The sequence below is a fragment of the Bos javanicus genome, chromosome 3 (assembly GCF_032452875.1).
Source record: "Bos javanicus breed banteng chromosome 3, ARS-OSU_banteng_1.0, whole genome shotgun sequence".
Lineage (NCBI taxonomy): Eukaryota > Metazoa > Chordata > Mammalia > Artiodactyla > Bovidae > Bos > Bos javanicus.
In genome coordinates, this window is record NC_083870.1 from 42,470,095 (window position 1) to 42,496,605 (window position 26,511).

The 26,511-nt window shown below is 38.2% G+C and overlaps 1 long non-coding RNA gene across 1 annotated transcript; it reads right to left on the bottom strand.

Annotated features, from left to right (window-relative positions):
• Positions 1-1,390: 1,390 nt before the first annotated feature.
• Positions 1,391-16,169, bottom strand: LOC133244215 (uncharacterized). The gene is made up of 2 exons (XR_009735334.1): positions 13,915-16,169; positions 1,391-10,483 (listed from the first exon to the last, which is right to left on the bottom strand). It is a non-coding gene; the product is annotated as an uncharacterized LOC133244215 (long non-coding RNA).
• Positions 16,170-26,511: the final 10,342 nt, after the last annotated feature.

Genomic DNA, 26,511 nt, shown 5'->3' on the forward strand with positions numbered 1-26,511 from the left:
CATTGAATTCTCCAGGCCAGAATACCAGAGTGGGTAGCCTTTCCCTTCTCCAGGGGATCTTCCCAACCCAAGGATCAAACCCAGGTCTCCCGAATTGCAGGCAATTTCTTTACCAGCTGAGCCACAAGGGGGGATCAAAACTGAGAAGTGCCCTCCAGGATACAAAAATCCCTCTGTGTCCCTGTTTCTTGTTTGTAGAAAAAGGCTTTCATCTTCTAGGCCTTTCTTGAGTTCCAAAGAGCAGACCCAAGCAGTTACTGACAAGGGAAGTGAGGTGAGACAGAAATGAAAGAAAAGCAGTTAAGCAAGAAAAGTAATAATAATGGTTCAGCAATAAAACAGAATCCTAGTTTCTCCTCAAGGAGTATACTTAAGAATCTGATGCATATCTTTGAGTAGTTCTGCAGAAACTAAGACACCCTCACCCTCCCAACACAGGTAGAGGATAGTGACCACATGCTGACCACAAGCATGTAGAACCCAGCCTAACAGGAACCAGAAAGTTGATTAAGATCCCTGAAACATCACCCTGGTACCTCACCACCAATCAATCAGAAGAAGGTCATGCATCCTCACCCTAAATGTTGCCTTTAAAAACTTTTCCCTGAAAGCCATCGGGATGTCATGTCTTCTGAACATGAACTGCCTGTTCTCCTAGCTTTAGTGTTAGTTGGTATTAGTCGTTCAGTCATGTCCAACTCTGCAACCTCATGAACTATAGCCCACCAGGCTCCTCTGTCCATGGAATTCTCAAGGCAAGAATACTGGAGTGGGTTGCCATTTCCTTCTCCAGGGGATCTTCCAGACCCAGGGATCAAACTTGGGTCTCCTGAATTGTAGGCAGATTCTTTGCCATCTGAGCCATTAGGGAAGCCCTCTTCTCGCTTAGCACCTTGCAAATAAATGCTGTGTTTTCCTTCAACAGGACTTGTCAGTAAATTGGTTTTGCTTTGTGACAGGCAAGCAAATTCAAGTTTGTTTCGGTAACAAAATCTACCGATCAGGCACCTACTTTTAATTTTATAGAAATAGAGACTTACAATAAAATATTTGTATTTGTAAAGCTTTATTCTTCTTTTTAAAAAAGCTATACCTGTACCAAGAAAAAAATTAAAATATAATAGTGTAAATTGTGCAAAGTCTCCCTGACTGTTAGGTCTTCAATTCTTTTCCTCAAAGGCAACCAGTTTCTAGTTCCTTATATATCTTTCCATGTATATTTTATGAATATATCCATATTTATTACATATATCTTTGGAATAAAAACAACTGAGTCTTTCTTGATACTTTACTTTTTCACATTCTGTGGATTTTGGTATGGTAATCATATCCCATTCTGAAAAATAAACAGCGTGATTTTTTTCCTCTAAAAATATTAAGACAATTCATAAATATTTAAACACTTAAGTTGTCCTTTATTTTCAAAATTTTACTTCACAATTTCCCACAAAATATGCTTGACATTGTCAGAGATCAGAATTTTAAGGTCAGTATTTGCCCAGACAAAATCCTTAAATGTTTCCTGTTCAGTGTTCTTGCAATCACTGCATTTAGTATAAAATTAGAACATGGTGAGAAACCAGTGCTTATTAATTTACCACTGTTCTTTGATAGAGCCAGCTTTATGAACGCACCTGACAGAGGCCGTGTTACGTGACTTGCCTTTGATTTCTAAGTCTTTCTTTATATAGTCCTTTAATATTTTATGAATCCAAGGAACGATTCAGTACAAAACTGAAATACACAAGCTGGAAGAAGAGAAGAAAAATGAAGTCCCTGTATCCTCTGAAAATGAAGGCACAGAAATACATTGCATTTCGTTTACCCTTTCATTTCTTCACTGGGTGTCATAATATGTTTCCCTGATCTACCTGGATGCTGCAGCATATACAGAGGCGGGCAGAACATTTTTTCATGCTTCTTTTCCAGCTAGGGAACATTTGGATGACTCAGGACCTCCCCTCTGGCTAATGGTAAGTAGTCTCTCAAAATGTGTTTAGCTTTTCCACCATAATCTGGTAGCTTTTGAGGTCTTGAGAAAGGATGAAAAGGAACCTGTTAGGACTTGGGGAGAAGGAAGAGGAAACTGTGGGATATAAAGATTTGTCATACTTATAAGTTATTGATTTCACGATGTAATGTGAGAAAAGGCAAAATGCAGCTACTACAATCAGTTAAAATAACAGATGACATTTGCGCTCAGCTGAGGTGGTTCAGGAAAATGTGCACAGAGCCCTTTGACATAGGACTTCCTCTTACTCCAATGTTCTCCCGACCCTCCCCCTCTAAAACAAGACACCCACTGACCTCGTTTCCAAAATGGCTTTTTAAAAAACTGAAACTGTTTTTCACTGAAAACTTTTGACTATATAGCTACATAATAAAAAGTTAGCCATCAACATACATGAAATATATACACTCAGTGAATTTAACTTAAGAAAATTTCCTAAAATATTCATGTAAATTTGGAGGGACTAGACAGACAAAATAATAGCTAATTGAATTTTTCACTTTCACCTAAATATTTTTGGTCATGCAAAGACATAGACTGAGCTTAGCTGAACACCAGTCACTCATTTTCTATAGCTACACTTAAGAATTCAACCTTCACAGCCTATGCTAGGACAAGGGAGTTCAAATCAACATTAGAAATAATGCTACAGGTGGTAGCATTTTAGCTAGAGAAAAAAAATTCCTGGGATTCTGAAAAATTGTCTATAGCAGAAAAAACGGAAAGAGATGGGACGAAATGGAGTTTATCAGATGCATAACACACAGGATGAAAAAAAGATCATGGATACAAACTGATATAAAACAACAATATGAAACTACTTATAATAAATGAAAGAGAAGAAAAGACATGGTCATACTTGAATCAAGATCTCTATTTCTTGATGTCATATATATATATATAATCAAATTCTACCCTTAAATATACAAGAGGACTAAATAATTGGTTGGCTTCTGCTTTGCTTTAAACCAAGGACAGAGTACAGCAGTCAGGGGAAAAGCTTGTAATTATCGTTTCCTTTCTTTATAGAGTACTGCTTATTGCTTTTCACTTCTCAGGATAAAAAAATACCAGATTTATGAGGGCTTTTTCCTCCTCAGCTCATCCCTGGACCCAGTTTAAGGCTTAATCATCATCCCTTCAAAGAGCACAGCGTTTCAGTTCATTTCAAAGCACTGGATTGGTGCTGATGAGAATAGGACCAAAGTAAAAAAGAGATTAGCCTTCCTGAGAAATGTCCATTGTAAGTACTGCAAGAATAGTGAACCAACCAGCCAGAATAAACTGAAGTTGCCTACTGCTGTTTACAGGAAATTATACAAAACAGTCCTAGAACAGAAGGGAATGGGGCATATGTCATCGACTTTCAAGATGGAGAAAAAGTTTCTGTATAAGGACCCTCCAAAGAAAATAAAAATTAACACATTCAAATATATTTGCTTCACAAACACACACTAACTGAGAAAAAAAAAAACTAATTTGAAAATAATATGAAACCTTATTGTGGAAGTTACAGTGTTCTATTCCTTTAAAAGCATGATAAGCTCTATGGGCTTCCCAGGGGGCTTGGTGGTTAAAAAAAAAAAAAATACGTATGCAATGCAGGAGACATGGGTTCAATCCCTGGGTCAGAAAACTATAGTCCATGGGATTGCAAAAGATTCGGACATGACTTAGTGACTAAACAACAATAAGCTTTATGCTGTGACCACGATAGCAAAGACAATTCTTCCAAAGAATTGACCACTAAACAGTTTTTAAAAATGTGAAAATAATTACATCAGTGTATGGACTCTGGAAAATTTCTTCTCCGGTAATAAGGTCAGATAGACATTTCCTGTTTCACATTTCTAGTACACGTTGTCTTTTAAACAATAATAGTGTGAAACAATAGATTGGCCTGAGTTCAGTGCACACTAAGAAATGCCCTGGCCCTTGAAGGCTGGGATGAATCAGCTTCAAATGGCAAAGATCTCAGTGACGACAAGAAAGACAGACTGTCTGGGGTGTGGTGGCCCTAGAGAATAAGATTCAAGAAGCTGGCCCATCTAGACTTCAATCTTTTATGTTTCTTGACCATGAAGAGTGTCTATGTTTAATGTGTACATTTACAGAGACAGCATTTAAGCTTGTGTCTGCATAACTTGGCTTTTAAATAGATTTGTTTGCAGGGTAAAACTGCAATACAGAAAAAGAATGAGTTGGCAATTCCTCCTAAATTGTTAACCAAGATTGGCCATTGTTTTCACAATTCAACCTCCTGCTCTAGCAATAATCCAGTCAACAGTGAACTCTTTCCTGCTCCTTACCAAACTTTGCAACACACTGGGTTACCCTATTCACAAGTCTTACCACTACTTGGAATAGCATGAAACAGAGCCACCCAGCAGCGGACCCCTACTAAACTTCATTATTCATACACCCATTCTTCTCTGAGGCCAAACTGGGGTCCTCAATACATTTTTTATTTTTTTGTTTTTTATGCACTTGCATGCTCATTCAATTGTGTCCGACTCTCTGGGATCCCATGGACTGTAGCCCACCAGACTCCTCTATCCATGGAATTCTCCAGGCAAGAATACAAGAGTGGGTAGCCATTCCCTTCTCCAGGGGATCTTCCTGACCCAGGGATTGACACTGAGTCCCCTGCATTGCTGGAAGATTCTTTACCATCTGAGCCACCAGGGAAGACCCGAGAATATTTAAACCAGTCATTTCCAGATATCTCTCTTTTCCAATCTTTTGCTACTCAGTTATGGAAAGTAGATAAAGAGAATATCCTAAAATAAAACAAACGATTTTAGAAGGGTTAACAATGTGACCAGCATACAGAGTTAGGAGGGGCAGAATCTGAGCTGAGAAGTTACACAGAAGAAGAAATGACAATGGGGGAAAAAGGTAACTAAGAGGAGGTTGCCTTTCATCCGCTACCAGAGAATGACAGGAATGAGAAAGCTGGACGTCCTCCTTGACTAAGACTTTTCCTTCACTCTGTATATGCAACTCATTATCAAGCCATCCTCATTTTTTACTACAAGGGATAAAATACCTGCTGTTTTTTCCCCAAAAAAGAAAAAAGTTTTATTCACTTATAAAACAATAATATTTATTTTTAAATTTAAAAACGATATAAAAAGAGAAAAAAACTAAAAATCATCTCCTACCCTACTACCTAGAAATAAGCACTGTTTTAATATTTTGTGGAACAGCCTTATAGATATATCTATGTATACACACATGCACATTCCTAAACACACATACAGACAATTTTATAGAAAGTGAGGCATGTTATACAAGGAGTTGAGAAACATTCTGTTTTTACTTAACAGATCACAGAAGTCTTTCTATTTCAATAAACATAGATATACACAATATTTTTTTCATATTTTAATGGTTGTATAATTTCCATTGATAGGAATATGTCATAATTTATTTAACGAATCTTTCGCTGAAGGAAATACTTTCTTTCCATTTTAACAGGTAAGACAGCACTGATACTAATACCTGTACATGTGGTATATGTGTGGTTGCTTCAGTTGTATCCAACTCTTTTGCGATCCCATGGACTGAAGCCCACCAGGCTCCTCTGTCCATGAGATTCTCCAGGCAAGAATACTGGAGTGGGTTGCCATTTCCTCCTCCAGGGGATCTTCTCCACCCAGGGATCAAACCTGCATCTCCTTTGTCTCCTTCATTGCGGTGAATTCTTTACCACTGAGCCACTGGGGAAGCCCAACCTTGCACATACGTATGTGCTATTACGAGAATTTCTTCACTAATCTGGTAATGAAAAATAGTTCTTGTCTTTTTATTTCCACTTTTTGATCGTTAGTGAAGTTTTAACATTTTGTAGGGCAATTATATTCTTTGATAAATTGCTGCATCCATTTTTTCTATTAGAAAGTTTTTTATCTTATTGAGTCATAAGACCACTTTGACTATTAGGAATATCAACCCTCTTATCTTTCATATCATTCAGGTGTCACAAATGTTTTCCCCAGTTTGCTCCTTGCTTCACAATTTTATTATGTTTTTACTGAAGCATTTAATTTTTACATAGTAAAATTGTTTCTTGGTTCAGTCCTGCTAAATTAATTTCCTACAATTCCTACCAGCACTAACCTAAATCAGATGGCTTATCATCTTTTACCCAGATAACTGTAAAAACCTGGATTGGTCTCTCTGATCTGCCACTGGGAATCTACACTAACAGAGGTGTCAGAGAGTTCTTTTTAAAACGAAAATCTGTCCAGGTCATTCTGTCTAAGACTGTTCAGTGGTGTATGTCTCAGTGGTGTATGGCTCTTCTAGGAGTCAATAAAATAACAACTAACTATGGCAAATATTCCTGGAGCATTATTTATCTGTGAAGATTTTTGAAGAAAGAAAGCACATTAATCTTATTTTAGGAGAAACATGGGAGACTTCCCTGGTGGAAGCGGATAACAATTTGCCTGTTAATGCAGGAGACATGGGTTCGATTCCTGGTCCAGGAAGATCCCACATGCCACAGACCAACTGAGCCCACGTGCCACAACTGCTGAGTCAGAGTGCTACAACTACTGAAGCCCATGCACCTAGAGCCTGTGCTCTGCAACAAGAGAAGCCACCACAACTAGAGAGGCACCCCCGCTGCTTGCAGCCAAAGAAAGCCAGAGTGCTGCAATGAAGATCCAGCACAGCCAAAACTAATTAATTAATTAATTAAAAAGAAAAACACAAATATATTATGGATCTGCTGCTGCTAAGTCGCTTCAGTTGTGTGACCCCATAGATGGCAGCCCACCAGGCTCCCCCGTCCCTGGGATTCTCCAGGCAAAAATACTGGAGTGGGTTGCCATTTCCTTCTCCAATGCATGAAAGTGAAAAGTGAAAAGTGAAAGTGAAGTCGCTCAGTCGTGTCCGACTTCTAGAGACCCCATGGACTGCAGCCTACAAGGCTCCTCCATCCATGGGATTTTCCAGGCAAGAGTACCGGAGTGGGTTGCCATTGCAGCAGGATGCAAATGCAAATGAATTTTTAAGATAAGAAAGAAGGTTTCAAATACATATCAGTATTTAGGAGGAAACGTTTAAAAGGCAATGGCTATAGAGGATAACTCTTTGGTGCTTTTACATGTGCATCAGGGAGTGTCTTGCATTCACCAAAATTCACTGGCCTTCCCCTTGTTGACATAGATTTACCAGCCTTCCTTGAAGTTAGGTGTGATGATGAGATTGAATTCTGGCCCATGGAGGTGGAAGACATTAGGGTGATGATACAATGTATTGCCCAAATCAGGACACTATCGAGAGTGCAAGAGGACACTATTAATTGCTGTCCTAGGAATTCAGGCATAAACTGGGGCATGTGATCACCATGGGGAGAAGTGAAGTGCATCACCCCAAGGTGAGCCCAGGCCTAACTCACTCGTCTCTTCTCCAGTCTGTTGACAGATGGGGAAGATGCTGGAGGAAGCCTAAGTGCCCTGGATAGAGCCATGGCTTTCACTAAACTGATCTGAGAGTGAGAACACCACTTCCAACATTTCAAACCATTGTAGTGACATCAGTTCTTGTCCTGACTAGCACAATGTGGAATTCAAAGCTTTCTATTCGGCCTTCCTCTAGCTTTCAGCCGTGCCTTTCATCATTCTCTAGCTTGAATTTAAGCTCTAGCGAACTGAACTGCTTGCTCACATGTTTTAAGTATCTGTTTATGTGTCAATCTCTCCCACTAATCAGGGAGCTCCTTGATAGCAAAACTTAGTCTTAATTATCTTTGTAGCAAGTCACAACCTGGCACATAAGACATTTCATGAATATCTGTGGAGTGAAGAAATATTTACCCATGTAAGGAGTAAATTTTTCAGCAGTGGCTATTTCATTATACTATCATGTGTTCACATGGAAGATCTTTTATATCTGCAAAGACGTGTTATTCAAATACAAGATTTTGAAAAATGAATTAAATACTTTTGTAGCCCTAAAACATGAATTAAAAAATATTCTTCCTCTTAGCCGTCAATGTGCCTTTATCTCTGCTTTCTCCCTGCACCCCACGCACTGCTTATAAACACACACACACTTGTATTTGTTCATTTCCTGGGGGAATTTTTGACTTAACTAACAATAGTAGAAGTTCGAAGGAAAAGAAAGAATTACAATTTTAAGTTCAGATCCTAATGTTGGCCAATAATCCCTGCATGAGGTGCTTTTGCTCAGCAGGGGGATTTATCTCTCCTGCTACCCAAGATGATTAAGAGTTGACTTACAATTGATGATGATGTACACTAGAGCATGTTATCAACTCAAGAAAGGGGCTTTGCCTGCATGATTTAATTAACATTAATGGTAGTTAAGCTGCACACACAGAGCATAATGTCCTCTTTGCTCTAAGAAAAGGAGGGGCTTTCACCACCTACATTATGAAATATTGATGAATTCATGTATGCTGACATCCATCTAAAAATGGAATTGTTCAATCTGTCACTCCTTCCCCCTATTCACCTACAAAAACATAATGGCAGTCCTGAGATAAACAAAAGGAGTGATGAGGGGGCGCAAATGAGGAAGGAGAATGAGTCAGGAAGGAAAAACACTGCAAATGAAATATGTCAGACTATAACCACAGACACACAACATCCACAAACAATCACACATACACACACACACACAAACACCCACTCTACTAATTAATGCAGCTTTGCTTTCATGCCAGATATTGGGGAAACATTAATTAGAGAGAAATCTCATTAATCCATTTCCCAGTTCATTAATTATGCATCAATGCCAAGTTTGTGTTGGCCTGACATAAGACAATCCTGTTCCAACAAAGATCTGATGCTGCACATTGCATAACAGTTACGGGGCTTTCCTAATTCCATGGGCTGGGACGCAGGACCTACTCAATTCACATGTTATATGTATTTGTGTCCTCTGATAAGTATTTTGTGATTATGAAATGTTCTTTAAGCTCACTACAATTGTTTCTTAGCTAACACTTCATCCGTCTCTGGCATAAACACATCAGGAATTCTATTCAGATGACAAAAAAAGGGACACAACATTGCAAATGTAGTTAATGCCACCGAATTGTGCACTTAAAAATGGCTAAAGTGGTGAATGTAATGTGATACAGATTTTGTCACAATAAAATTTTTAAGTAAAAGAAACTATCTATAGATTTTTGAAGAAGTTATTCTAGGAAGTCTATGGATGTAAAGAAAAAAAAAAGTTGACAAGTTCTCAGTTTCAAAAGACCTCACAATGTGCTTCCTTGTATTCAGAGAAAATGTTTTGAGATGAATTTCAGAACCCAGACAAACTCAAATGTGCGAAGATTTGAGGAAAGCAAGGATGTTTAGTGGTCTTATCAACAAATATTAATTGAGCATCTGTAAAATTCTTAGCATTGTACCAGTTGATTTGGAGCTGTTTTTGTTGTTTAGTCACTACGTCGTGTCTAACTCTTTTGCAACCCCATGGACTGTAGTGCCCCAGGGTCCTCTGTCCATGAGATTTCTCAGGCAAGACTGCTGAGCAGGCTGCCATTTCCTTCTCCAGGGGATCTTCCTGACCCAGGGATCAAACCTGGGTCCACTGCACTGGCAAAGGATTCCTATCCACAGTACAACCAGGGAAGTCTTATCTTCTTTATTTACCGAACAGGTTTATTTACTTAAATTCTCTTCTTCATTGTATATCTGATAGGGAACATATTGGTCCCATCAGCCTTCCACTGAGCGATTGTCTGGGATCAGCCCAGCCTGTAACAGAGCAAGGAAAAAGATAGGAGTGCCTCTTGCCTAACACTATATAATGTGTGGAATATGAGGGAAATCATTAAAGGCTATCTAAGGAGAGACTGCTGAGAGAAGTAAGTACCTGTCAGTGTCCAAATGCCCATCAAGGAAGGGTCTCAGTGGGTTAATGAACTCTTTGCTAGGAAACCAAGCAGTTAGAGAACAAGATGCAGCAGTAGGGTCAAATGGGTGGGCTGCATTTTTGTATGTTTCTTAATATTCCTGCTCTGTCAGCAGACCCAGTTGACTTGATAAAGAGACCAGAGGGTTGGGACTGATGCGGTTCAAATATCCTCCATATGGAACAACTAATATTTATGCAGCTTTCTATACATTTGCTAAGATGGTTCTCGGGAAGAAGTTTCACATGTGTCATTTCAACTGAACCTTGAATCAAGGAGATATGAATAGTATTCACAATTTACAGATGAAGATAAGACTTGAATAATGGGCTTCCACCGTAGAAACACTCATTTGGGGCTTGACCTTCACTCCCGGAGTCACGTAGAAGTAAGGTCATTTCTCCAACTGGAAGAGCCAGTCTTTGGGTACGTAGTCTGCTGACCACCTCCTGACTGGCTGGTCAGAGAAGCAGCAGTAACAGGAGCTGCATTCAGGATGAGGAAGATGATGGATCCTGGAGGTCTTGGTGAACTTTTTGAGATCTCAGTTTCTCACTTAAGAGGTCCTAGAATAAAAGCAGTGGGAAATAATGGTCAAGTATAAATCCTCATTAAGTTTTTCCCTGATAAATTTCCAAATTATTTTCCAACAAAATACAGAGCAATTTAGGGCATATGACTCAGAAGCAATGAAAAGACGTCAAGTAAATTTTCAATTAAAAAACAAAAAGCCCTCTTTGCAGAGCTATCTACTTAGGTATATGCCTCAGATTTCTTAGGAAATGTGTCTCTAAAAATAAAATCTAGAAATTGTATTGATGCTCAACCTATTGGTGACTTATAGCAGAGATGTTTGGACCTCATGTTCACAGGAAATTTTTAAAATTTTAAAGTTCAATTTATATAAATATTTTTGTTGAAATATTAATAAGAGATATTTCAGTTCAGTTCAGTTCAGTCACTCAGTCATGTCTGACTCTTTGCGACCCCATGAATCGCAACACACCAGGCCTCCCTGTCCATCACCAACTCCTGGAGTTCACTCAAACTCACGTCCATCGAGTCAGTGATGCCATCCAGCCATCTCATCCTCTGTTGTCCCCTTCTCCTTCTGCCCCATATCCCTCCCAGCATCAGAGTCTTTTCCAATGAGTCAACACTTTGCATGAGGTGGCCAAAGTACTGGAGTTTCAGCTTTAGCATCATTCCTTCCAAAGAACACCCAGGACTGATCTCCTTTAGAATGGACTGGTTGGATCTCCCTTGCAGTCCAAGGGACTCTCAAGAGTCTTCTCCAACACCACAGTTCAAAAGCATCAATTCTTCGGCGCTCAGCTTTCTTCACAGTCCAACTCTCACATCCATACATGACTACTGGAAAAACCATAGCCTTGCATAAACATATATTAGAATAACATCTTATGGATGACCTGGAATGGAAACATAAGTTTAAGGGAAAAAATGATGTAAATACTTATAAAGAAAGCATAAATACTTTTTAAATGGATGGTAGGGATATTAAATTGCTATGGTATTTAGATCACATTAATTTATATTAAAAAGGAATACAACATTTTAATTTTTAAGTAAAATATTTCCCTGAGAGAAATTATATCCTCTGTAACTATCTGAACTTACAATAAAAATTTTCAGCTGTAACAATGTGCAAGAGTGACACATGCTTTTGCAAAATTCTCCTGGGCTGCCTAAATGGGAAAAGAATCTGAAAAATAGATACATGTGTGTGTATATATATATATATATATATATATATATATATATAACTGAATCACTTTGTTGTACACCTGAAACTACCACAACATTGTTAAATCAACTCCACTCCAATATAAAATAAAAAGTTAAAAAAATTCTATTAGGCTGCATGTGAATAGGAAAGTTTAAGGACCATTATGCTCCAGGAACACAGCATTTGTCTACTATTTGTATTGAAAAAGCAGTTATTTCTAAAATCTTCTGTAGAAGGCAGAAAATCATATCCTGAGAGTACAGCATCATAGCAATGTATCACTAAAGCAAACATAATCTTCTGAAATAACTATTTGTGTCTCAGCCAACACCTCCTACTATTGGCTGCCTACTTCTTCTACAAGTACATCTTAAAACCTATTTGCCAGCTTATCATGCATATCAGGGAAGAAATAAGAATTTGGGAAGCTGCTGTAACATAATAATATTAAACCACACTGTGATAAGTGATAATTCTCTTATATAATTAAAGGCACATGCATACACATGATCACATAAGCCTTGACCCAATCCAGCATAACACATGTGGCTGACATGTAGGATTACATTAGTTTTCCAGGAGTTGCTCCCAAGGACTAATCAGGAAGTTGGTTACCCTCATGGAACGTCATATACCTAAATAAAATAGGCCAACATTGTACACAGGAACAACAACGCATAAAACAGGAAATGATCATCTCTTTGCATGTTTTAATTTATCTTCAGGGCAAAGTGACAGTAAACCATTAAAGTTAAACTGGAATTAACTTTTAATAAAAATCCAGGGAAAAAAGTAGTTAAAACAAGTTTGCTGGAGCTATTAGAACACAGAGTTCTGCTACAAAATTGTTCAGAAAAAGCTTTACAATCTAAACACACTGCAACTCCCTAGTGTAAAACACTCTTAGCTAAATTATGGGAAAAGCCAATGTTGTATCAGCACCAAACAATCACCCAGCATCAGAATGAAAAGAAGGAAATGTTGTTCTGAATAGCTTGCCAAGGCTAAAGAAAAGTAGAACAGTTGCTGAAGACGGGTTGTACAGACCAAAAGGACGCATTTTAATTTGTGTTGCCACTTAAATTTTGAAATAGGTCATTATCTTCAAATTTTGGGTAAATATACTGCATCAGAGTGAAAGAGAGAGAAAAAGAGAGAGGGAGGAAGAGAGGAAAAAGGGCTTGACAACAAACAGTGAAAAATGCATTTTAATTTTTAGATTTCTCTCAATTGATATATCCTATAACTCATTATAGAAGTATGCAGGCTGTGTTTTCCCCGTTTAACTTTTGCTGAGAGATAAAGATTAGGTTAAGTTTACAAACAGTAGATCTGGGCATCCCTATAGTAAACAAGTGATTAACAATATCTTTTATATAGTCTTTAGAAAACCATTTTAATGTTTGTTTTCAACAACTTGACTGCTTGAGTATCTAGTGAAATATTTTTAAGCAAAATCACTTGACAATTTATCATAACACAGTGGTTCCTAACCTTTTTTGAATACAATAATATTCAAGCTTATCATAAGGGAAAATTTCAAAAGCCACCAAGTTAAAAAGAAGGCTAGACTAAATCTCTATGTATTCATCATGTGGCTTCAACAACGCTCAACTCATGACCAATCTTGTTTCATCTGTAACACACCTACTTGTTCCACCCATATTATTTTTGAAGCAGATCCAAATTATGAGATGATTTACTTTTGTTTCTAGAGTAAAATGTTTGAGGGCCCTCTCCTGTCACATTTCAGTTCTTGCATTTTTTTTAAATATTATTTTATTTTTAAACTTTACAATATTGTATTGGTAGTTCTTGCATTTTTAATAATACTCAATTAAGAAAATCTACAGGTCCATCTGGATTATTGCCCACCCACTTCTTCGGCTTTGCCCTGATTCTGTGCCACCCTCCCCATCACAAGGTTCTGTGGTCCGTGGTGGGGAAGCTCCTGGAATAATGAAAATAACTGGTAACATCACTTAGAAATATGCTTATTCATTAATGCCTTCACATATACTCACAACACAAACACTGCTCGTGCAGCTTTATTTCTCAGGAATATACTTGTCACTACGAGTTTATAAGTAGATTAAGAAAGATAGAATTAACAGGACTTTTTTCTCCTCTTTATCCACCAAAATGAGCATTTCTCTGCTAACAGAACAAAGAGCTAACACAGGCCACTGTTTTCTTAAGCGTTGTTACTCCCTAACAGCTGTTTAGGGGCTTTTATGACCTTGACGTTACCTTTGGAAAAAACTCCCGATCTTTGTGGGCTGCAAATCTTTGCGCAATACAGCTTGAGAGCTGGCTGTGCTTGTTGGCAGTCTCCTGGAAAAGCTAAGAATAAATGAGAGAAGGCTGTGTTCACACACTTGGAAATGACAATAGCGCACTGGAGGCCTTGGTACACCCGCACATTAATTTCCTTTATATAAAAGGCCAATATCCAATGCTATTAGTCAGTACTTCTCTCACATATGAAATCACTTTTGTAGGAAGAAAGAAAAAGAAAGCTTCTTTTTTTCTCTACATAAAAGGGATAATTTCCTTAGTTTCCTCAGTAAGGAGCTCTAAAAAAAATCTTTCCTGATTTCTGCTCAGTGCATACATGTAATACTGATTAATGCTAATAGGGTTCACATATTTAAAAAAGAGTGCACTCAATCTCATGATTATAAATACCATTCAGAAAGTGTGTGACTGGAATTTATTGGTATGAATTTAATTCAGGTCAGTTTTAAACTCCTAAACTTTTACGTTTAAATGAACAGAATTATCTCCATTAAATCATACTTGACACTGATTGTAGTTATATAAAGAGAAAAGTTATAGCAGTGTTACAATTATACTTTATTAGTGAAAAGCAATCATTTCCACTTGAATTTTCTTTCTAGTTTCATGGAATATCCTGTTTGGTAACTATGAATTTCTGACAAAATACATCATCACTTGAAGATTCCAATTTTGGCTTTATTTTTCTAAACATGTCCATTGTGGAGCCGAGCAAATAGTATATATAAGATAATGAAATCTTGCTTACATAGTAGAATGTTTTTCTAAAACATATTTCAAACATGAAATAAGACAATCTAGCTTTCAGCCAGGGAAATTATTATCTGGTGCATATGTATCGTACTAATTAGATTATGCCCAAATCCTGGTAATTTGCATAATTGTATTTAATTTGCCAGAGGGGTCAAATTATAGCTTTGGACCTCTACTAAGAGGTAATGCTGCTTAGTCAGCAAAAGCCTAACACATTCTAAAGAAACTGAAATGCATTTGTAACTTTAGAATAATAAGATGTAGTGTTTTCAGAGGTCCAATTTGAATAGAAATCCCCCAAGAAGTGCAAGTAGTTACATATATATAATCATGAAATATGGTTAAACATTGTTTAGAAGTTCTTGTATTTCATCCCTTTCAGTTTAGTGTCCATTCCTTAAATGTATTTTCTGGTCATTTAACTAGCGTATCATCAAAACATAAAAGGTTCAATGGTTAAGAATCTGCCTGCAATGCAGGAGACGTGTGCAAGAGACACAGATTTGACCGGAAAGATCTCCTGGAGAAGGAAATGCCAATCCACTCCAATATTCTTGCCTGGAAAATCCCATGGACAAAGTAGCCTGGTGGGCTTCAGTCCATGTGGTCACAAAGAGTCAGACATGACTTAGTGACTACATTACAAAAACAGAACCGATTTAAATTTATCAAACTGGAATCTTAGAGGTGGGGGTTCTGGAGGTAGGTGAGGCAGAACCTGAGAATTGTTTTAAAAGTTCCCCAGAGGACCTTTTTTAAAAGCAGTTTCATCAAGATATAATTTACTTACCATAGAATTCACCTACTTAAAGAATACATTTCAGTGGTTTTTAGCGTATTCACAGATAGCTGTGACCATCATCACTGTCAACCTTAGACTACTTTTATCATATCTAAGGAAACTCTTTAGCTGTTCTCCGACTGTCCTGCCATCCACACCATTCCTGACTCTATACATTTTCCTGTTCTGGACTTTCATACAATTTGTGATCTTGTATGACTGGTTTCTTTCACTTAACATTGTGTTCTCAAGGTCCAACCAAATTGTTGCATGTATTAGTACTTCATTCCTTTTTATGGCCAAACAGTATTTCATTGTATGGATATATCACATTTTGTTTATGGACATTTGGGTTCTTAGAAGATTTAATCACTAGCCATATTTGTTAACTAATGATCAAGAGTTGATCTCAAGACAATTTCAAGCTCTCACAAAGCAAGGACGGAAGAGAAGCATGGCTGGAAAGACAAGGCTTAGGATGGAATTGGCTCTGCACTTACTAGTCATATGACCTGGGCACTGTCTTTAATTCTCTCCATTTTATTTTCTTCACTTGTAAAATAGGAAAAATGATTTCTCCTTCTTAGAACTCTCAAGAAGATACATGAGACAATCTGAGTAAAACTCTTAAAATTGCCTGGCACACAGGAATTTTACACACGACAGCTATTATTTGTATTTACCCTGTCGAATGAATATATATCAGTTATTTATATACAGAGTTATATAAATAGTTGCACAGGTATTTCCATCTAGAAAGTAATTATTATAAGTAAAATAAACTTCTCCAAGTTATAAGAAAGTGAAAGAACAGATTGAATGATGCAATTTCTTCACTTTTTAAAATTAAAGTAAAAGTTACACTAAAAATCCACACTGTCATTTGAAAAAAAAAATAGTTGCTTCTATCTAAGAATACAAATCAGATTTTTATTGTTTCATTACATTTTCAAAGCCCACATATTTTGAATACTATGTGAAATTTCTACCCATATAAAGTGCAGGTATTATATATATATGTGTGTGTGAGTACATACAAACACATGTGAAGGTACATATAATTATATCAAATAGTTAACACTGAACTCTTGATATATGCCAGGCAATGTACTTTATATTCATTAATATAAAGTATTACATTATGACTCAACCCTTCCAACAACCTTACATGATCAGCTAAGGAAATCAAAGCATCAGGTAGTCAAGAATCTTGTTCTTGATCATAAAACAAGTGAGCAGCAGAGACCAAGTTGTTAACCAGAACTCTTGTAATAGTTTTTCCTCCATGCGTTTGTACATAAGATAATGGAATAGATCTTGTTCCTCAACCACAGACTGATGTTTATTACAGCTTGAAGCAGGCTTTAATAGGTATTAGGTAAACCCTCTTAATCTATAGATGAAAAGACAGAAAGCAAGGCCTTGAAGTGGCTAGTCCAATATGGTTAGTTCTAGTTTCTTGTTCTCCAGTCTAGTTTCTTTCTACAACCTCATGCTGTCCAAGTACCAAGGTTCCATTTTTGTTTTAAAAGGCAATGTAATAGGAAAATGCCAAGCACGTGTCTGCCTTAAGAGTCCTTACCTTATTCTCCCTCTGGAATACTACCCATACTTAAGGTTCAACTCATATGTAACCTCTTCTGTGACAATTTCTCCCTAGTTATTCTGTCGTTACTCTGGAGGGTCCTTATATTATTTTTACCTAGTACAGGGCTAGCTCAATGCATATTTACTGAATGTAAGCAAATGTGATGGGACACTAAAATGAAATAACTGGGGTCAATATTGAGGTTGCTGCTGCTGCTAAGTCACTTCAGTCGTGTCCGACTCTGTGCGACCCCATAGACAGCAGCCCACCAGGCTCCCCCGTCCCTGGGATTCTCCAGGTAAGAACACTGGAGTGGGTTGCCATTTCCTTCTCCAATGCATGAAAGTGAAAAGTGAAAGTGAAGTTGCTCTGTCGCGTCCAACTATTAGTGACCTCATGGACTGCATCCTACCAGGCTCCTCCGTCCATGGGATTTTCCAGGCAAGAGTACTGGAGTGGGGTGCCATTGCCTTCTCCGAATATTGAGGTTAGAAGTGGATTATAAAAAGCTTGGAATGCTATGTTAAAATTTTTAACTGAAAATTTTGAAAGCTGGAGGTGCGATAATATTTATTTTTCAGCAAAATAGATCATTGTAGTACAGTGATTCTTAACAGAAGGTGCTGGGTATAGTTCAGGTTAGTAGTTAGAAATGTTGAATTTGAGTTCAAATAACAGCTCTATCACTATCCATTTAATAACTATCCATGCTAATAAAGTGTAACAAATATGATTTTAACTAAATGGCCTATCATTTCAAGAGCAGGTTTAGATTTTCTTCTATAAAGGATTTTTTTGGAAACAACATTTGCTGTAACAAAATCTGAACTATAATATTCATTCAGTTCCATACTGAATATCCAGCATCAGATTATAATTGCCTTGTTTAATACAGTTGATATTCCATATGGAATTCTTTCTGCTTTTTATAAATATTCCATCATGGATTAGATCTTTGCTTAAGCTTATTATCTGATCACAGTTTCCATTATAATTTGTCTGTGTCTGGTCCCACAGGACTGCTATGCCCAGCTTTTCTTTGCTTGTTATCAGATGAAGATGAACAGTGCAGAACTGTGAATAAATTGTATAATTGGATAAAGTCATCTTGCCTGCCTCCAGGCTGCTGTGTCCCCTTCTGAAGACCCACATTGCCTTTCTGCTCTCCAACTCTCCTCCTCCATCAAAACAAAAAAGAGTGTGATATCCTCATTTATATTTCAGGTATTTGTGTGTAAGCTCCTTATCTCTAATTGTGGAATGAAAGGATTTATCAACAGTTTAAAATTTTGTTTTTCTTTCAGAGTTAGTGGAAGGGAAATTCTAGATTAAATGCTAACCCTGAAGGCAAAACAATTTTCGTCATATTAAGGTGCTGTATGTGTTAGGGGAGGGTGAAGCTGTGGTGAGAGAGGTTTGTCTAGAAAAATATGATCAGAAAGAAAATCTGCTGCTGCTGCTGCTAAGTTGCTTCAGTCATGTCCGACTCTGTGCAACCCCATAGACGGCAGCCCACCAAGCTCCCCCGTACCTGGGATTCTCCAGGCAAGAACACTGGAGTGGGTTGCCATTTCCCTCTCCAATGCATGAAAGTGAAAAAATAAAATGAAGTCGCTCAGTCGTGTCTGACTCCTAGTGACCCCATGGACTGCAGCCCACCAGGCTCCTCTGTCCATGGGATCTTCCAGGCAAGAGTACTGGAGTGGGGTACCATCGCCTTCTCCGTCTTTTAAGCCTATGGTGAGGTAATTCATCAGAGCACAAAAAATGGAAGAAGCAGCCAGTGACTCTGAGCATGTGGCTGGTTACCTGGCTACAAGGTGATAGATAACCAAAGTGGAGGGTCAGGATTCTTAGTTATGCAATAAGTTGGCTCCAGACAGCAGAACCATGTGAGGCACAGAGTAGATATACTATAGAAGCTTTTGAGAAATAACTGAAGGTCTAGAACACAGGACAGGCAAGATCAATGGAATCCAAGGGGATATATAAGCTGTGTTTTGTGTTTTTTCTATTTTATAAAGATTGTAAGCTCATTTTTCCCTGGTAGCTCAGCTGGTAAAGAATCTACCCGTAATGCAGGAGACTGCAGTACAATTCCTGGGTCAAGAAGATCCCCTGGAGAAAGGATAGGCTACTCAGTCCAGTATTCGTGGACTTCCCTGGTGGCGTAGACAGTAAAGAATCTGCCTGCAAGGCAGAAGACATGGGTTCAATCCCTGGGTTGGGAAGATCCCCCGGAGGTGGGCATGGCAACCCACTCCAGTATTCTTGCCTGGATAATCCCCATGGACAGAGAAGCCTGGCAGGCTACAATCCATGGGGTCCCAAAGAGTCAGACATGACTGAGTGACTAAGCACAGCACAAGTTCATTTAGGGAAGGACTATGTATTTTCACCTTTGGGTCCTTTATAACTATAACTATATCTTAGACGAGTTTGACCTCCAGGTGTACTATGATTTCAAAGTCAGCTTGTAGAAGAAGGGCAAGAAGCAGGATTGAGCAAGGTGGGAAAACCATTCAGCACTTCAAATTGGCGTTTATGAAGGAGCATGTTGAACTGGAGCTCAGTCAAAGACAAAGTTAATGGGGCCTAATTTGCCTGGAATATGATAGCAATGGGAATATTAAAAATCAAGTCGCTTCACTGGCAGGGAGTGATATGTAGCATCCCATCCAGAGGCTGATGACATAGGAGACAAGATCCAATTCCCAGGAATAGATAACAGGCTGTCAGAGATCCAGCCAACTGGACTGGTTTCAAAACAGGTTTCAGTTCCAGGCAGGGAACTGGAATAAAAATATGGGAGACCAAAGCAAAAAGAACTCTTAACTGGGCTGTATAAACACAGCAGGAATTTTACAGATAGACAAAATTACATTTGTATTAATAATAATGGTTTGTAGTCAATACATATCACATATTCTTGCAGGAGAAGATGAATGCATGTCCTTCTACTCTGCCATCTTGGAACAGAACTTACTGTCTCATAACTACTTCTCTAAATTATATTACTTAATTTTCTCAACAACTCTCCTAGATAGATACTTTTATTATTTCTGTTTCATAGATAAGGAAATCAAGAATCAGGAACATTAAATAACTAGCCCTTGGTCACACAGCTAATGAACAGGGGATTGGATCTAACTAACACAGTCTGTTCAAGAGCATATACATTCAACCACCATTGAAAGTATTAAATGAAAGAAGGCTTACAAAACTCTTAGCAGGGTTCCAGTTACATAGTAAGGAGTCAATGAAGATTATCAATTATCATTGCTCTTGTTAATAGTATAGTAATAAAGGTGGCTCAGAAGTAAAGAATCCGCCTGTCAAAGCAGGAGGTGCAAGAGATGTGGGTTCTATCCCTGGGTCGGGAAGATCCCCTAGACTAGGGAATGGCAACTTGTTCCAGTATTCTTGACTGGAAAATTCCACAGACAGAGGAGCCTAGCAGGCTACAGTCCATGGAGCTGCAAAGAGCTGGACATGACTGAGCAACTGAGCACACAAACAGAACACAGTAATAGAAGCAGTAGCAGTAGCGGTCCCTGCAGCAGCAGTAACACGTACATGGAATTTGGAGTCAGCTGTTAAGGCCTATGGGCTTCTCACATGGCTCAGTGGGTCAAGAATCCACCTGCAGTGCAGGAGACGCAGGAGAAATGGGTTTGATTCCTGGGTTGGGAAGATCCCCTGGAGAAGGAAATGGCAACCCACTCCAGTATTCTTGCCTTGAGAATCCCATGGACAGTGGAGCCTGGCAGGCTACAGACCATAGGGTTACAAAGAGTCAGACATGACTGGAGTGAATGAGTGCACATGCATTAAGACCTATTGACTGTTTTGTTCCACAGGAGAGGACTGATGAGATGGGCACTGTTCTAGGGCACAGGGGCTGAGAATCACGTGTGAAGGATAAGAAGATACAGGGACATACAATGCAGAACCTTGCACTTTTAACAAAAGTAATTGAGAAGTAACACAGAATAGGAGTTCAAAGCATGGACTTGTTCTGTTGTTAATTAGTAGTGAGACCTTAGGGGAGTTACTCAACAGATGTGAGTTTCAAACAACTCACAACTGTGCCCAGCAGAGTGCCCAGCATATAGTAATCATTCAGTAAATGCTTGTAGAATTAACTCACTGCTAAATTTCCATTCCTTTCCACTAAAAGAACAAACAAACCAAAAACCATCCCCGTATATATCTGCTGTTAAACTTCTAAAATAATAAGGCAAAACCATCCCACTGAGTGTAGCTTTTATATCAGATATAATTTGTCACCACATCCGCTTAGTATTTCAGGAGCCTCCCTAATCTATGCTCAAAAACTGTAGCACAACCAATGAAAACTGGGTGATGTGCTATTCATTCCTGTCATCCTGATGCTATGTTGCTATAGCAGGTATTCCTGTTATTCACTTATCTGAAGCTATTTTGACTTGACAAGGAGAAAACCTTTTGAAGAATATCTTATTCCTCCCCTCCCCCTCAAAGCAGGTCAGTTTTAAAGCACTTCTCATTTTAACTATGATGTAATTAAATATGAAAATATTTATTAAAAGGAACAGGTCATCTCTTTTCTTGGGTACTCTTTCACTGTGAATTTGAATTTCATTTCCTGGGACTCAAAAGAAAATAATGCTGTAATTCATGGGGGATTGAGACTGAAGGAGAGAGGAAGGGGGCAGGGTTGGGGGAAGGGGAGAACATTACTGCCACCTCTGGTTCATTTCTCTAGAAACAGAAAGTGTGGAGGAAACTTGACACTTGCTTGCCAAATGTTCACAGAGAGAGTCTGACTTTTGTTTTTACTTCCATGACCTTTAATGGCTCTCAGTGCAGCCAGACCAACTTTGCATATATATTGACACTATGGAAACCACATAGATAAGCAGTTTGGGGTTTGCATGCTGTATTTACTTTGGCACTTAACAATGATACACATATTTTCACGTTAGAGCTCCCAAGGTCTTTGTTCTAATTTTGAGTTGCTTTTCTTTTATTCAGCTTTTAGATTGCTTCATAATGACTGCAAAAATGCATGTATTTTTAAACTTTTTCTTTTTTTGCTAAGTATAGTTCTGTTTTGTCTTGGAGTGCATTGTTTGCTTTAAGAGAAGTAGGAAGGGTCTTGTTCAAGCTGGGAAACACACACTCTGGAGGAATACAAGTAGAGGAGTGAAGAAGGCATCTTTGCAGTCACCGAGAGGACAGAGCCAGGAGCAGGATGTCCACAGCTGTGCATGCACGCGCTAAGTCGCTTCAGTCCTCTCGGACTCTTTGCGACCCGATGGATGGTAGCCCACCAGGCTCATCTGTCCTTGGGATTCTCCAGGCAAGAATACTGGAGTGGGTTGCCGTGCCCGCCTCCAGGGGATCTTCTCGACCCGGGGATCAAACCTGTGTCTCTTGCATCTTCTGTACTGGCAGGTGTGTTCTTTCTCATTAGTGCCACCCAGTTTTCTATTTCTTTGCACCCAGGAATTTTAGAGCGCACTCTGACATCTCTAATTGTCTCTCAGAACCATCCCCTTATACCCTTCTGGCAGGAGACCACTCTCTTCAGTTAGTTCTCACACCCTGTATTGTTAAGGAAAAAGTCTATACTTCTGGAAGGCTAAAGAAAGATGTATCAAGAAGGATGGTTTTTAAAAATCTGATAAATATATTCTAATTTTACATGGCTTCTATGGGACTGAATGTTTGTGTTCCCTCACACTGATAAAATTCATGTATGTTGAAATCTAAATTCGCACTGTGGTAGTATTTGGAGATGGGGCTTTGGGAAGGTAATCAGGTCGTGAGGCTGGAGCCCTTATGAATGGGATTAGTGTCTTTTATAAAAAGAAAGACAGATGATGTTTCAGCCATGTGGCCATACAGCAAGAAGGCCACCATCTACAGGCCTGAAAATAGGACTTCAACAGACACTGAATTTGCTGCCACCTTAATCTTAAACATCCTAGTTTCCAGAACTGTGAGAAATAAATATCTTTTGTCTAAACCAATCATCCTGTGATATTTTTGTTATAGCAGCCTGAGCTGATACAACAGTACTAAAATACGTACAACAATATTTAACCATGTACAACAATATTTAACCATTTAACTGTTTTTAAGTGTATGGTTCAGCAGTATTAAGTACATTCATATATTATGCAACCATTACCATTATACATCTTCAGAGCTTTTTCATTATCTTAAATGGAAACTCTATACCCATTAAAAAATAGGTTCCCAGCCCACAGGCACCATTCTAGTCTCTGTCTGAATTGGACTATTCCAGATACCTCATATAAGTAGAAACATATAATTTGTCCTTTTGTGTCTGGCTTATCTCACTTATCATAATGTCTTCAACACTGTTCTGTATGCCAGAATTTCACTCCCCTTTAAGTCTGAGTAATATTCCATTGAGACCATCTGTTCATCTGTCAATAGACATTAGGTTGTTTCCACTTTTTGGCTATTGTGAGTAATACTCCATCAACATGGGTGTACAAATATTTGTTCTAGTCTCTGCTTTCAATTCTTTTGTATATGCACTTAGAAGTGGAATTGCTGGGTCATAGGGTAAGTCTCTGTTTAATTTTTTGAGGAACTGCCATAAAGTTTCCATAGTTGTATTTCATGTGTCTAATACTGTACAATGGTTCCAGTTTCTCTTCATCTTTGCCAACACTTGGTATTTTTTTTTTTTTTTTTTTGGTGATAGCTACTATCTAAAATAACAAGTGTTATTGTGTGAAGGGTGTGATCATATTGTTATCTTTTAATTTTTCATAAACTACAGTTTTGGCTTAAATTTCTAGATGTTTTTTAAAAAAAGATTTGGAACTCACTATGACAGTTTAATAACAAGAAATAATAGTTTTATTTGACTGTCAATATGGTGTCATCTTACTTTAGTGAGTATCTAAAGAACTCTTAGTTAAATAAGGTGAATAAGAAAACTAAGCTTATAGACACACTTTAGTAAAATGCACAGGACATCATGCCTAATTGGATTAGGTATTCAGAAACAGCAAGAACAGAGTCTTCTCCATGTTTCTGATACGGACAATTGATAGATGGCAGTGCTATTTACCAAGATATGGACAATAGGGTATTATAATAAAATATTATTATATTATATTATTTTATTATAAAAATTTAAAAAATTGCCAACAAAGGTTCATCTAGTCAAGGCTATGGTTTTTCCTGTGGTTATGTACGGATGTGAGAGTTGGACTGTGAAGAAGGCTGAGTGCCGAAGAATTGATGCTTTTGAACTGTGGTGTTGGAAAAGACTCTTGAGAGTCCCTTGGACTGCAAGGAGATCCAACCAGTCCATTCTGAAGGAGATCAGCCCTGGGATTTCTTTGGAAGGAATGATGCTAAAGCTGAAACTCCAGTAGTTTGGCCACCTCATGCGAAGAGTTGACTCATTGGAAAAGCCTCTGATGCTGGGAGGGATTGGGGGCAGGAGGAGAAGTGGGAAGACAGAGGATGAGATGGCTGGATGGCATCACTGACTCGATGGACGTGAGTCTGAGTGAACTCCGGGAGTTGGTGATGGACAGGAAGGCCTGGCGTGCTGCAGTTCATGGGGTTGCAAAGAGTCAGACACGACTGAGTGACTGATCTGATCTGATCTGATCTGATAATAAAATATGCTGCACATCCAAGTAGACATGTTCAGTGGAAATGCTGGGTTATATGCAACTGAGTTCAGCAAACAGGAAAAAGTTGAAGAAAAGAGAATTTTGGAGTTTTCAGCTTATGGTGATGGCATCAGCCTGAAGACAATCAACAGAGAAGGGACCACAAAGAACTGATCAGCGGATACACCAGTAGTTGAGCGTAGGCAGAGGAAGAGTAAGAAGGAATGATTATAGTTACAAGAATGATTATGCAAAGAAAGATTTTGGCCCAAACTGAAGACAAAGCTGAAGACAGATAAGATTAAAAAAAATAATGAAAGCTGCCCTCTGGATTCAGTACTTAAGCAACCCCAGGTAATGTTTATAGAGCAGTTTCATAGAGATACATTGGGGAAAGGAGTGAACAAAGCAAATAGAGCACAGGCTTTCATGAAGCTTGGGGTGAGGAGAAGGAGAAATGCAAGGCGGCAGCTTGAGAAACACACTTTGTTTTTTTATGCTGAGATAGAGTTGAGTCTGGTTATAAGTTAAAGGTAAAGAGCTAAAAGAGAGGAAAAGGTTAGAGGTACAGGACAGAAAAGAGGCAGCAGATGGATCCAGGTCCCAGAGGAGATGGGAGAGAATGAGATCCAGAGCACAAGTGGCTGGATTAGAATCAAGGTTTGTAACAGAGAAAAGAGGCAAGGTTATAGCCCATGCAGTTGTGTTTGTAGAAGGTAGGGAGGGGGAGAGCAGGAACTAAGAGCATTCATGCTTGATATAGTCTTTGTGAAATAGGAAGTAAAGTCATCTACTGAGAAAACGTGCTATTTTAGAAAATCAATATGGTATACACTGAAAAAAATGAGTTAAAAGTATAAACAGGAAGCTAACAAAATAGTTTAGATATGAATTTATATGGGACTTAAGTAGGGTGACGGCAATATGATTGGAAAAGACAGGTGGACATCATGGCTTTTTTTCTCATATTCTTAAAATGAGAAGCATTGCTTCTTGTCTGATTAAAATTCCAATAGACAATGTCCATACCATGAGAATTGCCACATGACACCAATATTTTAAAACATCTAAAATAAAAGCAGTAAGATCCTTGACATCAACCTTGGTGATAAATTTTTTAAAAATCTGACTCAAAAGCAAGGCAACAAAAGCAAAACTAAGTAAGTGGGATTATATCAAACTAAGAAGCTTCTGCACAGCAAAGAAAACTATCAACAAAATGAAAAGGCTACTGAATGGGAGAAAATATATGCAAAGCATATATCTGATAAGGAGTTAGTAGTCAAAAGATATAAAGCATACAATTCAATAGCAAAGAAACAACCCATTTTAAAAAATGGACAATCTGAATAGACATTGTTCCAAAGCAGACACAGATAGTCAACAGGTACCTGAAAAAAATGCTCAGTACCAGTAATCAGCAGGAAAATGCAAATCAAAACCACAGTGAGATATCACCTTACACTTGTTAGACTGGCTCTTATTAAAAAAGATAAGAAGTCAAAAGTGTTGGAGAGGATGTAGAGAGAAAGAAACCCTTATACACTGTTGGTAGGAAAGTAAATTGGTGCAGCTACTACAGAAAACGGTATGAACGGTATGAAGGTTCCTCAAAAAATTTAAAACATAACCACCGTATGATCCAGAAATTTCAGTTCTGGGTCTTTATCTGAAGAAAACAAAGTGAAAATATTAAGTCAAAAATAATGCCATGTTCACTACAGCATTATTTATAATAGACAAGATAAGACAATAATAACAGCTGATCTTTCAAT